The sequence below is a fragment of the Hipposideros armiger genome, unplaced genomic scaffold (genome assembly GCF_001890085.2).
Source record: "Hipposideros armiger isolate ML-2016 unplaced genomic scaffold, ASM189008v1 scaffold_7, whole genome shotgun sequence".
In the NCBI taxonomy this organism is placed as follows: domain Eukaryota; kingdom Metazoa; phylum Chordata; class Mammalia; order Chiroptera; family Hipposideridae; genus Hipposideros; species Hipposideros armiger.
In genome coordinates this window covers 3,507,286-3,519,615 of record NW_017731357.1, presented here as the reverse complement: position 1 = coordinate 3,519,615, position 12,330 = coordinate 3,507,286, and positions in this window count along the sequence as shown.

Below are 12,330 nucleotides of genomic sequence, written 5' to 3'. Positions count from 1 at the left end.
TAATTGATTTCTAGTTTCATAGCATTGTGGTCAGAGAAGATGTTTGATATGATTTCAATCTTCTTAAATTTATTGAGACTTGTTTTGTGGCCTACCATGTGGTCTATCTTGGAAAATGTTCCATGTGCACTTGAGAAGAATGTATATTCTGTAGCTTTGGGGTGATATGCTCTGAAAATATCAGTTAAATCCAGCTATTCTAATGGTGAACACCATTCTTAACTCATACCAAAAAAAAAAAAGCAGCAGGTGGTATTTGGCCCATGATCTGTAGTTTTCTGACCTCTGCTCTAAATTATGGAGGTAAATAAAGTTGGCAGGGCCACCCTAGTGCACAGTGGAGGCTTAGGAGGCCTCAGTGTTACTTTTATCTTCTCTGGGGAGCATTAAAGCATAAGCCCATTTGACAGAGATGCAACAGGAAGTAACTAATGAACTTTAAAGTCTCCAAAGACATAATGGTCTCTACAAAACTAAGTATTCAGGGATTTGTCAATAAATATTCATCTCCTGTTTAATGAGTTGCCTTCAACTTATGGCTTTTATGAGGAAATCTTTTAACAGATTGACTTAATTTAGAAGACCCAAAGATCTATAAAGAAGAAAACAGTTCCTAGTGAACCTCTATACATAATTGAGAAAAAAAAACACAAGAGACAGACATATAAGAGACACAGACAGACACACAAGAGAGAGCATGAGGCAGAGACAGAGAAAAATTGGCCACACAGAGAGAAAAAAGACACAGAGACATAGGGAAAGACAAAGAGAGGGTAAAGGAGGATGAGAGGGAGAGAAAAGGGGTAAGGGATGGAAAAAGGAGGAGGGAGGCAAGGGGAGGGGAGAAAAGAAATATAGGCAAAGAGAGGAAAATGAAAAACAGATATAAACTGAGTGATAGAGAGACAAGGAGAGAGACAGATGGAGAGTAAAAATAGTGAGAAAGACAGAGAAAGAGATAGAGAAATAGATACTCAGAAAGAGAAAGGGATAGTAATAATCAGAGAGAAATGCTCTTATCAAGCAATATTTTTGGCAGCAACTTTGAGCCTGATTTCAACAAGCAAAACTTAATTAATAGTTGAACACTTCTTTCATTTTAGCCTCTACATTGACAATTTAACATCTATGATAAAGGAGTACATAAATGTATGCTGTTTGATTTCAAGAAAATAAACATTTTATATTTTAGAACCATGAAATCAGTTACATAAATTATGAAACATAAATAAACATAAATCCCCACCTCTTTTTTATTGTTGTGTTTGCTTGTTTAATTTTTTCCTCTAAGCAACTGAGGAATTTTGTTAAGATTCTTCAAAATGAAGAAAATGAAGGTGACAACTCCAGCCTTCTAACATAGATGTATAGATTATATGAAGTAATGTATGTAAATTGCTTTTTCAGTGATTAAGCGTCATGTGTATTAATTATGTGTGGACTAATTTTAGACCAATTATAGCACTAATTAATTTGGCTTAACTGACAATATAGTTCACTCAAAACAGTGAGAGCCTTTACTTATGGCATCCCAGATCTTTTATCTCTAATGCCATGGGCACCATCCAGTTCTTATGTTTCAAGAAAGCAAAGATTGTGAGTTTTTGAAGATGAGAAAAGAACTGGTGTAAAGCAAGCTTAATTTCTAGTCATTTCCTTTCAAAATACAGCATCAAAAGTTTCCCTAGCCAGTACCTAGAACTACTATTGCCTGTGATAAGTCAGAAAATATTTTGTTATTTTATAGTTAAGTTTCAGCACTGTGATTTCCTGTTACTGTGTTTTTTATTCCCATCTGTAGTAGTCACTGAGATGAGCCTCTAACCAGATCTCTCTTCAATGAAGGATGTGTTGCTCTAGCTGTTGGGACTGCTGTGGACAGCCTCCAGTTGTTAGTCTCTTCAGGGTCTTCCTCAGCTGCAGAGGGCAGCCTTGCCAAGGTCACACCTCTTCCCTGGGTGGTCTACACACAATGCCTGATCCTTGTGGTAGTATAAAGGCCTGGCCATCTTAGCCCAATTTGGCTGTGCTCCACATATAGGGTCATTAGAGGCTGTCACTGGGCCTGTATCACAGCTGGACTGCTCTTTCTGCCCAATCTCAATTTTTTTGCCTTCTCTTCCACAAGGGTTGAATCTAAAAACACTCCAGAATAAACATCCTGCATGCTAAATTCTGTCTCATGGTCTCCTGCCTAGGGAACCAAAGTCTCACACTTTCTTTTTTTCCTTTGTTGTGTTACACTGTGTAGCATTGCTTCATGAAATGACAGGTCAATAAATAGCTGACCCCAATACCAGGTAGTTGGTGATACACTGAGAGAGGACCCTATCAGAATTACTCAGACCTAGCATGCCCATAGGGCATCTGATAAGTTCTAATTGCTAATAATAAACTTGATAGCTGCAAAGGGCTGTGTAAAATAAATGAACTAATATTAATGGAGCACTTATGCCAGATAATGTACTAAACACTTTTATATCTATTCTCTAATTTAATCCCCATTAAGAATCAAATATCATAAGTAATGTTCTCCCCAATTTACAAATAAGGGATCTGAAGCTGAATGCATGAGTAAACAAAGACTCACGGATAGATCATCAAACTCCAACTTAGAGTCTAAACTTCAACTCAGGTCTCATCTGAATTCAGAGCCTAAAACTATCTTTCCCTACTTGTATTAGATAGGGACTGAGTTTGGCTGAATATAACAAAACCCAATCAACAATGACTTAAACAGATATGGGTTATGTCTCTCATTTTAGGAAAGTCCTAAGTTAAGTGGTGGCTGACATTGGTTCAGGAGCTGAAGGATGTTAGAGCTGAGGTTCTATATCTGTTGGTGTTTTCCTCTTGTCCACTTTCAGCATTGAAAACACTTTTAAGGAAAGAAGAAGAGAGAGGTTGAAGGGCAGAAGCACTGGTATCAGCTAATTTAACCCCTTTAAAAAGCAGTGAGATCTGCTTACATTTCATTGGTCAGGGCTGTGTCATATGGCATTCTTGACTGCAATAAAGTCTGGGATATATGTTTTGTGATGTAAGCTGCACCCATTGACAGCCAAAATAAAATTAGAGTTCAATTTGTAAGAAAGAGAGAATGACTATGAACTAATTAAACATTCCAAAACATGGAGATTCATCTCAGGGATTTCTAAAAGTTGTCTAGGCATTGCAGTTGGGTTCCCTGGGAAATTCACTCAGAGATGAAAATTTATATGTTTTTTTAAGGTAGTGCTCTTGTGAACAAAACATATAGGGAGTATGGGAGGAATTGAACAATAATATATTTGCAATAGAGACCTGTTTGCTTTATGGAAAGCTTTGAAGCTGGGATAGCCCCCAGTGATGTCCCCAATTGAGGCAAGGCAATTGGCTTTAAACCTTTCATTTCCTAGTCCTTGAATACTAGCTGCCCCTGGGAAATGTATGTAAACTCGAAAGAGGCCGCCATTTCAGCCAAGGGCTATTCCTGAGACAGACTCAGTTCTAAACTGCCAGCAACCAACATTCCCAAGAAATAAGTGCATAAGACCTGAAGAGGAAATTCGGACAGCCCATCTCAACATCCACAACACCTAATTAATAATAAATTGACTCTCACATGTTGAACTACAGACTCTCCATGCTGATCTCACAGAATGTGTTAGACACAGTCACAAGGGAGGCACAAAATGAGGGCAAAACATTCCTAGATACACTACTTTTGATGCAAATGGTACAGCATTGCTTTTTGCAAAACTCCCAATGCTAATGATTACTGTTACTCTAAATAAGCATGTAGCGCCAATAAAACTGGGCTCTTATGAATGTATTCTGTTAATTAATTGGTTACTTCATAGGATGAAAAATAAATGGTTAACCCAATCAACATTTCTAGAACCTCAGCGTACAAAATTGTTGATATAGAGAAATGCATTTGGATAATATCTTTGCAATTTATGAAGATAATCTTTTAGAAATGCAGCTAGTCACCATGGAGACCTTGTACAAATTAGAAGAAGTTACCCTCTTTGGGAAAATGCAGTGTTGAGCTAGGGTGATCAGCTTGGCAGATTCAGACTTTGTTATTCTAGACATCTCTGTCTATAATTTGTGCGACCATATGTGGGTCTAACACAAACTTTCCACATTTCTAATTTCAACTGATCTGAAAAACTGTATTATCTAGTTATGATGGAGGGTATTATCATTCTATTTCACAAATAAAGTGGTTCACATTGTTTAAATAATTTATCTGAGGCTACATGGCCAGTAATTGTTACAGCCTGGACACAAACCCTAAAATTCTGATGTCAATCCCAGTGCTTTTTCCAGGATACTATGCTGCCCTTGTGGACCAGATACCAACCACAGTAGGATTGTATAAAATAGTGATTAAAATAATGGCTGTGATAGACAGGACTAAAGGAAAAATGACACCTACAGAGAAAACATAATAGAAAAAATAGCTTTATGTGCTAAAACTGCCAACAAATTGTAAAACTAATATACTGTATAAAGAATGAATGCACTGAATAAAAAATGGATAGTCTTATAAATATTTAAAAATTTCAAAACTCTGAGTTATGCTGTGCTTACCTTTAAAATATGTGTATGTGCATCTGTGTGTATATGGGTATACAGACATACTTGTATTCATGCCCTAATTGTTCTATTGTTCTAAAAAGCATTGAAAATGCTTTAGAAGAATATATAAAATATAGTAAAATACAATAAATTTAAAATAGAATTTAAACAATTTAGAAGGGATATACAATGAAACTAAAAGAACTGCAAAAACAAACATGCATATCATAAAAATCCTTTCAGTTGTTATTGTTAAGGATACACAAAAAATTTGGCTCTAAAGTTTTTAGCAGTTGAAGTTAGAAAGAAATCTTGGGTTTTTTTATATAACTACCAGTATCAAGTGGTTTAAAAAGGCAAATTTGTCAGGAATAATACTCCTAAACTTCTTCAAAAGTAGAACACTCATGTAATAAGGCACATCATCCTAATAGATGTAACTACAACTTGCAAATACTTAGTTTATTAAATTAGTCTTATAACATGCATTATTTTTTTCTTAGGTTGCAAAGGAATGTGTGGAACATAAAAAGTTTCTAAGAAGAAAAAGAGAGAGAAGGCCTAAATTAATAAAATCAGAAATGAAAGAGAAGTGACAACAGGTACCACAGAAATACAGAATTGTAAGAAAATACTATGAGCAACCATATGCAAACAAATTCAACAATCTGGAAGAAATGGATAAATTTCTAGAAGCATGCAATCTATCAAGTCAGAATCAAGAAGAAACAGAAACTCTGAACACACTGCTTACTACCAAAGAAATTGAATCAGTAATCAACAAGCTTCCAACAAACAAAAGTCGTGGATCAGATGGCTTCACAGGTGAATTTTACAAAACATTCAAAAAAGAATTAATACCTATTCNCAGATGGCTTCACAGGTGAATTTTACAAAACATTCAAAAAAGAATTAATACCTATTCTCCTCAAACTATTCCAAAAAAATACAGATGACGGGGAAGCTCCCAAGCACATTTTATGAGGCCACTATTACTCTGATCCCAAAGTCAGACAAAGATATTACAAAAAAAGAAAACTACAGGCCGATATCCCTAATGAACATAGATTCAAAAATCCTCACCAAAATACTAGCAAACCGAATTCAGCATCACATTAAAAAGATCACACACCACAATCAAGTGGGATTCATTTCTGGTATGCAAAGTTGGTTCAATATCTGCAAATCAATTAACATCATACATCACATTATCAAAATAAAAAATAAAAATCATATGATCATATCAATAGATGCAGAAAAAGCACTTGACAAAATACAGCAGCCATTTATGATAAAAAAACTCTCACCAAGTGAAAATAGTGGGATCATATCTCAACATAATAAAATACATATATAATGGGCCCAGAGCAAACATCGTACTCAATGGGGAAAGGCTAAAAGCTTTCACCTTAGGACCAGGAACAAGACAAGTCTGCCCACTTTCACCACTTCTATTCAATATAGTTCTGGAAATTCTAGCCAGAGCAATCAGACAAGAAAATGAAATAAAAGGCATCCAAATTGGAAATGAGGAAGTAAAATTGCCATTATGTGCAGATGACATGAGACTATATAGAGAGAATCCCAAAGACTCCACCAAAAAACTGTTAGAACTGATAAATGAATTTAGTAAGGTAGCAGGATACAAAATGAATATTCAGAAATCAGTTGCATTTGTATACACCAATAACAAACTATCAGAAGAAGAAATCAGAAAATCAATCCCTTTTACAATTGCTTCAAAAACAATAAAATATCTAGGAATAAATTTAACCAAAGAAGTAAAAGATCTGTACTCAGAAAATTATAAGACACTGACTGAAGAAAGAAATCAAAGAAGATACAAATAAATGGAAATACATACCATGTTCATGAATAGGAAGAATTAATATAGTTAAAATGTCAATACTGCCTAAGGCAATGTATAGATTCAATGCAATTCCTATCAAACTACCAAGGACATTTTTCTCAGAAATAGAACATATGATCCCAAAATTTATATGGAACCATAAAAGACCCTGAATAGCCATGGCAATCTTAAGAAATAACAACAAAGTGGGAGGTGTCACACTACCCGACATCAAATCATACTACAAGGCTACAGTAATCAAAAGAGAATGGTACTGGCATAAAAACAGACACATAGACCAATGGAACAGAATAGAGAGCTCAGAAATAAACCCATCCATATACAGTCATTTAATCTATGACAATGGAAGCAAGAATTTACATTGGAGTAAAGATAGTCTACTTAATAAATGGTGCAGGGAAAATTAGACTGACACGTGCAAAAAAATGAAAATGAACCACCTACTTACACCATATATGAGAGCAAATTCAAAATAGATTAAAGACTTAAATGTAAGACTTGAAACCATAAAGCTCCTAGAAGAAAACATAGGGAGCAAATTTGCAGACATTACCCTCAATAATATTTTTACCGACAAATCCCCTTGGGCAAGGGAAATAAAAGAAAAAATAAACATATGGGATTACATCAAACTTAAAAGATTTTTCACAGCAAAGGAAATCATCAATAAAACAAAAAGGCAGTCTACTGAATGGGAGAAGATATTTGCCAATGATATATCTGATAAGGGGTTAATATCTAAAATTTATAAAACACTCATGCAACTCAACACCAAAAAAACAAACAACCCAATTAAAAAATGGGCAGAGGATGTAAAGAGGCATTTCTCTAAAGGGGATATACAGATGGTTAACAGGCATATGAAAAAATGTTCAACATCACTAATCATTAGAGAAATGCAAATAAAAACCACAATGAAATGTCACCTCACTCTGGTCAAAATGGCTGTCATCAATAAATCAACAAACAAGTGCTGATGAGATTGTGGAGAAAAGGGAACCCTGTCGCACTGTTGTTGGGACTGCAGATTGGTGCAGCCACTATGGAAATCAGTATAGAGGTATCTCAAAAAACTGGAAATGGAACTACCGTATGACCCAGCAATTCCATTCTTGGGTATCTATCCAGAGAAACCCAAGACACTAATTCAAAAAAATGTATGCACCCCTATATTTATTGCAGCGCTGGTTACAATAGCCAAAACTTGAAATCAACTCAAATGCCTATTGGTAGATGACTGGATTAGAAAACTGTGGTTCATTTATACAATGGAATATTACTCGCTATAAAGAAGAATGAAATCGCACCCTTTGCAACGATATGGATGGACCTAGAGACTATTATTGTAAGTGAAATAAATCAGTCAGAGAAAGACAAATACCATATGATCTCACTTATATGTGGAATCTAAAAAACTGAATGAACAAGCAAAGTAAACAGAAATAGTCTCAGAGACATAAAGGAAAAACTGATGATTGCTATTTGGGAGGGGGGTGGGGATGAAGGAGAAGGGGAAGGAATTAGACAACATAAATAGGTAACTACAATATTGCCACAGGGATATGAAAGACAGTTCAGGGAATATAATTAAGAATGTTGTAAATATTTTGTAGGGTGTCAGATTGTCACATGTCTTGTTAGGTAGACAACTTCATGGATGGGGTACAGGCTTGATCACTGCACTGCACAACTGAAGCTGATGTTGTATAATAATATTCTAGGTCAACTATAATTGAATATATATATATATATATATATATATATATTTACAGGATGTGGAGTATAGTGTGGGATTGGAGTTAAGGGAATTGTAATAGATATATATGATATGGGGGGGAGTGGGTCAGCGGATCGGGGAAGGGGGGTTGTCACTTTGAGGGGTAAAAAGTATAACTATTGCACTGTGTTGTACAACTGAAACTAATTTTTAAAAATGTTTATTTCACAATAAAAAAATAAATTACAGAAAAAATAAAGATCATGAAAATATATCAGTGAATTGGAAAAAAAAACATTCTAAGATACATAGAAGCTCAAAGAAAAAAAATAAAAATTGTTCACCATGCAGAGGCAACACTTTTAATACTATAGTACATACTATATCCATATAAACACATATGCTTGTGATACGGTAGGCCAAAAAAATGGGGAGGAAGGGAAGGAGGAAGTGTGGGAAACAAAGGAAGGAGGAGATCATATCATACTTAAGGTGCAACTACAACTAATTGTAATGGATTATAACACTATTAGAGTTGCAGGGAAAAAAATCTCTACCTCCTGTGTTGCCATGACAGTTCCAACAAGGGCCAAATAACAAGGGAATCCCAGCTCCGGAAAGGAAGGGGTGATCATCCAGGACAGTAAGGACCCACCTTGAGAATATCTATAAAGCCACCCCTAAAACTTGAAATTTTCATTCCCTCATTCTAACAAAATCCTAAGCTACTTTGTTCTTCATGGCAGTTGCATTCCTCCTAGCAGCCCAACCCCAATATTTTGGGAAGGTGCTCTTTTTCTTTACTTTTTAAAAAAATTTTATTGGGGAATTGGGGGAGGAGAAGAGCGTTGGGGAGTCAAGGAAGGGGAACAGACAAGTTGCTGTCCTTTTGTTCTTCAGTCTAATTGTGGAGGACATCACTTCACTGGCCCATGTTGGTATTATCATTGCACCCTTCCCAGGTGAGGTAGTTGTTTGCCGGCCATTGGATGGCCGCTCAGGGCAGCTCACAGCAACGCACAAAAGCGCACAACAGCTGCCGGCCAGCTCCACTGCAGCCTACACCATCACTGGCGACTCATGCCAGCCTGGCTCTAGGTAGAGCTGTTGTTCACCATCTTAGCTGTAGAGGGTGCAGCGTCACTGGCCCTCATGTGGGACCAAACCGGGGCCCTGCTTCTCAGAGCTGGCATCCCAAGCCAACTCTTAACCAACGCGCCAGTCAGCCAGCCCCTGTAATCTCTTTCTTTTAATAAATCCATTGCTTGTGTGGATTTGCTTGTGTGGCTTAAATTGGTACATACTTGAATTCCTTCCTGTGATGTTTACCAACTTTTTTTTCAGTAACATTTTTTCCAGTAACTTTTTTTCCAGTAAAACTTGTATGTGAATATTTACGTATACATAAATATATACACACATTATATTTGTGTTACAGATGTATCTTAATATATGTATATTACTATATATTATAATATATTCATAATATTTATATATTACATAATTTGTAGCATAAATGGCAACATATTATGTTACAAAATTGGACTCATACCTTGGTCATTTATTAGTATGCTTTGGATATTTACTCATGTTCTATTTTATTTTCTTTTATGGTATATTTATATGTGAAATACTATGCAGTCATTGAAAATTATGTTAAAATTTATTTATCCAAACTTATATGGCTGATATGTATTATATACTTTTTTCTCTGTTATGAATAAAATAGTACATAATAATTTTGTTGAATTCTGATCATTTCCTTATAATCGGCAGTTCAAAAAAATGAGTTAGGTAAAAACGCATATACTTTTTATATACTGTATATTCATATTCATAATCTACCCTCTGGGAAAGTGATATCAATTTCTACTTATTTAAAAATGTATGAGATGAGATCCAAGATGGCAGAGTAGATAAACACTGTGCTTGCCTTATCCTGTGAATATTCACAATTACAACCAAATTATAGAACAATCAACCTGGAGAACTATCTGAAGTCTAGTTAAACAGAGGTTTTATAACTAAGTATATAAAGAAGAAGCCACATGGAGACTGGTAGGAGGACCAGAAACATGGAATAGGTGGCTCCAAACCTCCCTGTGGTGTTAGAAAATTGGGAGGGATATCTCAGCCACGGAGATTACCCCAGAGAGGTGAGGCACCTCAGCCCCACACCAGGCTCCCCAGCCAAACGTACTGGTGCTGGGAAGAGGTCCTTCACAAGATCTGGCTGTGAAAAACAGTAGGTATTCCAACCCTCCAGGTGGGACAGAAAGCTGCAAGAAACCCAGATGTCCTCTTAAAGGGCCCACACTCAGACTCACATGCAAACACTCACTCTGGGCTCTGGAGGAGGACTCAGTGACTTGGGGGTGACATCAGAGACATACAGGGAATGACTGGGTTGTGTGGCTTCAGAGGGAGGACTAGAGGGACATTTGCCATTTTCCCTGTGTGGGCTCCTTCTCCCTAGCAGCCAGCAGGTGGGTGCCATCTTTCCTGTGTTGAGACCCTCCCCCATGACCATGACCAAAACTGAATATGAATTGGTCTGGTGAGCTACAATTACTCCACCCTGGTGACTCACTGGGACCTACTACACCCAACTCCCTACCATAGGAGGATTTATCAGAGGTTGAACCTTACAGTAGCAGCAGCTGGCAGCAGGCCTCAGTTCTGGCATTTTGCAGAGTCAGCACAGACCCAGTACTGGTGGCAGCTGTTCTTGGTTCACAGCATGGCCTCTCCCACAACTCCAGGTCCAGCACAGGCAGCGATCAACTGTGGATAACTTTGTAGCTCCTACCAGGTAGTCCGTGGCCAGTCATAGGCAGTGGCTTATCTTGGCCTACACCGGAGCCCCTCCCAAGAGGCCCCAGAACCAACACTCTTGGAGATTGGCTCAGACCACAGCAGAGCACCACCCAATTAGCTCTATAAGTGGCACACCTGAAGCAGGGTCTCAACAGGCACTAGAGCCTGCTGGGGCAAATTCGGCTCCATGGTTAAAGCTCCCTAAACAGCAGTCAATAAGCTGTGGACATGATCAAATCCCACAGCCAGTCAGTCTGAGGGTCGATCCCACTCATTGACATACCAATAGCAATCAAGGCTCAACTACAACAGGAGGGCACACACAACCCCCACAAAGGACACTCCTGGAGCACCCAGAGCAGATGACAAGGGAGACTGTGCCACTGGGCCCCACAGGACCCCTGCTATATAAGGCCAGCTGGCAAGAGTAGGAGACATAGCAACCCTACCTAATACACAGAAACAAACACAGAGAGGCAGCCAAAATGAGGAAACAAATAAACAAATCCCAAATGAAAGAACAGGAGAAAACTCCAGGAACAGAACTAAATGAAATGGAGGCTAGCAAACTACCAGATACAGAGTTCAAAACATTGGTTAGAAGGATGCTCAAGGAACTTAGTGAGAACTTCAACAGAGAGATAGCAAGCATAAAAAAGAACATAGAAACCATTAAAAAGAACCAGTCAGAAGTGAAGAATACAATAACTGAAATGAAGAAAGCACTAAAAGGAATCACCAGCAGACTAGATGAAGCAGAGGATCGAATCAGTGATTTGGAAGACTCACTTCAGATCGAAAGACACACAGAAACTGAAAGTAAAGGGATGGAAAAAGTTATTTCATGAAAACAACAACAACAAAAAGGCTGGGGTAGAAGTACTTGTACCAGGCAAAACAGACTTTAAAACAAAGACTGTAACAAGAGACAAAGAAGGACCTAGTAATCCGACTTCTGGGTGTTTATCCAAAGACATCCAAAATGCTACTTCGAGGGGACATGTGCATCCATACGTTCATTGCAGCATTGTTTACAATGGCCAAGATGTGGAGGCAGCCTGGATATCCATCAATGGATTATGGATTATGGATAAATAGTATGTAGTACATATACACAATGGAATATTGCTCAGCCATGGAAGGGAATGGGTTCTTGCCATGTGTGGAAGCATGGGTGTACCTGGAAAGTCGTGTGCAGAGTAGAGCATGTCAGACAAAGAAAGACAGATGCGGGCCGGCCGAGTGGCGCGATGGTTAAGAACTCGCTTGGGACGCCAGAGGGCCCCGGTTCGGATCCCACATATGAGGGCCAGTGACACTGCCCCCTACAGCTAAGATGCTGAACAACAGCTCAACC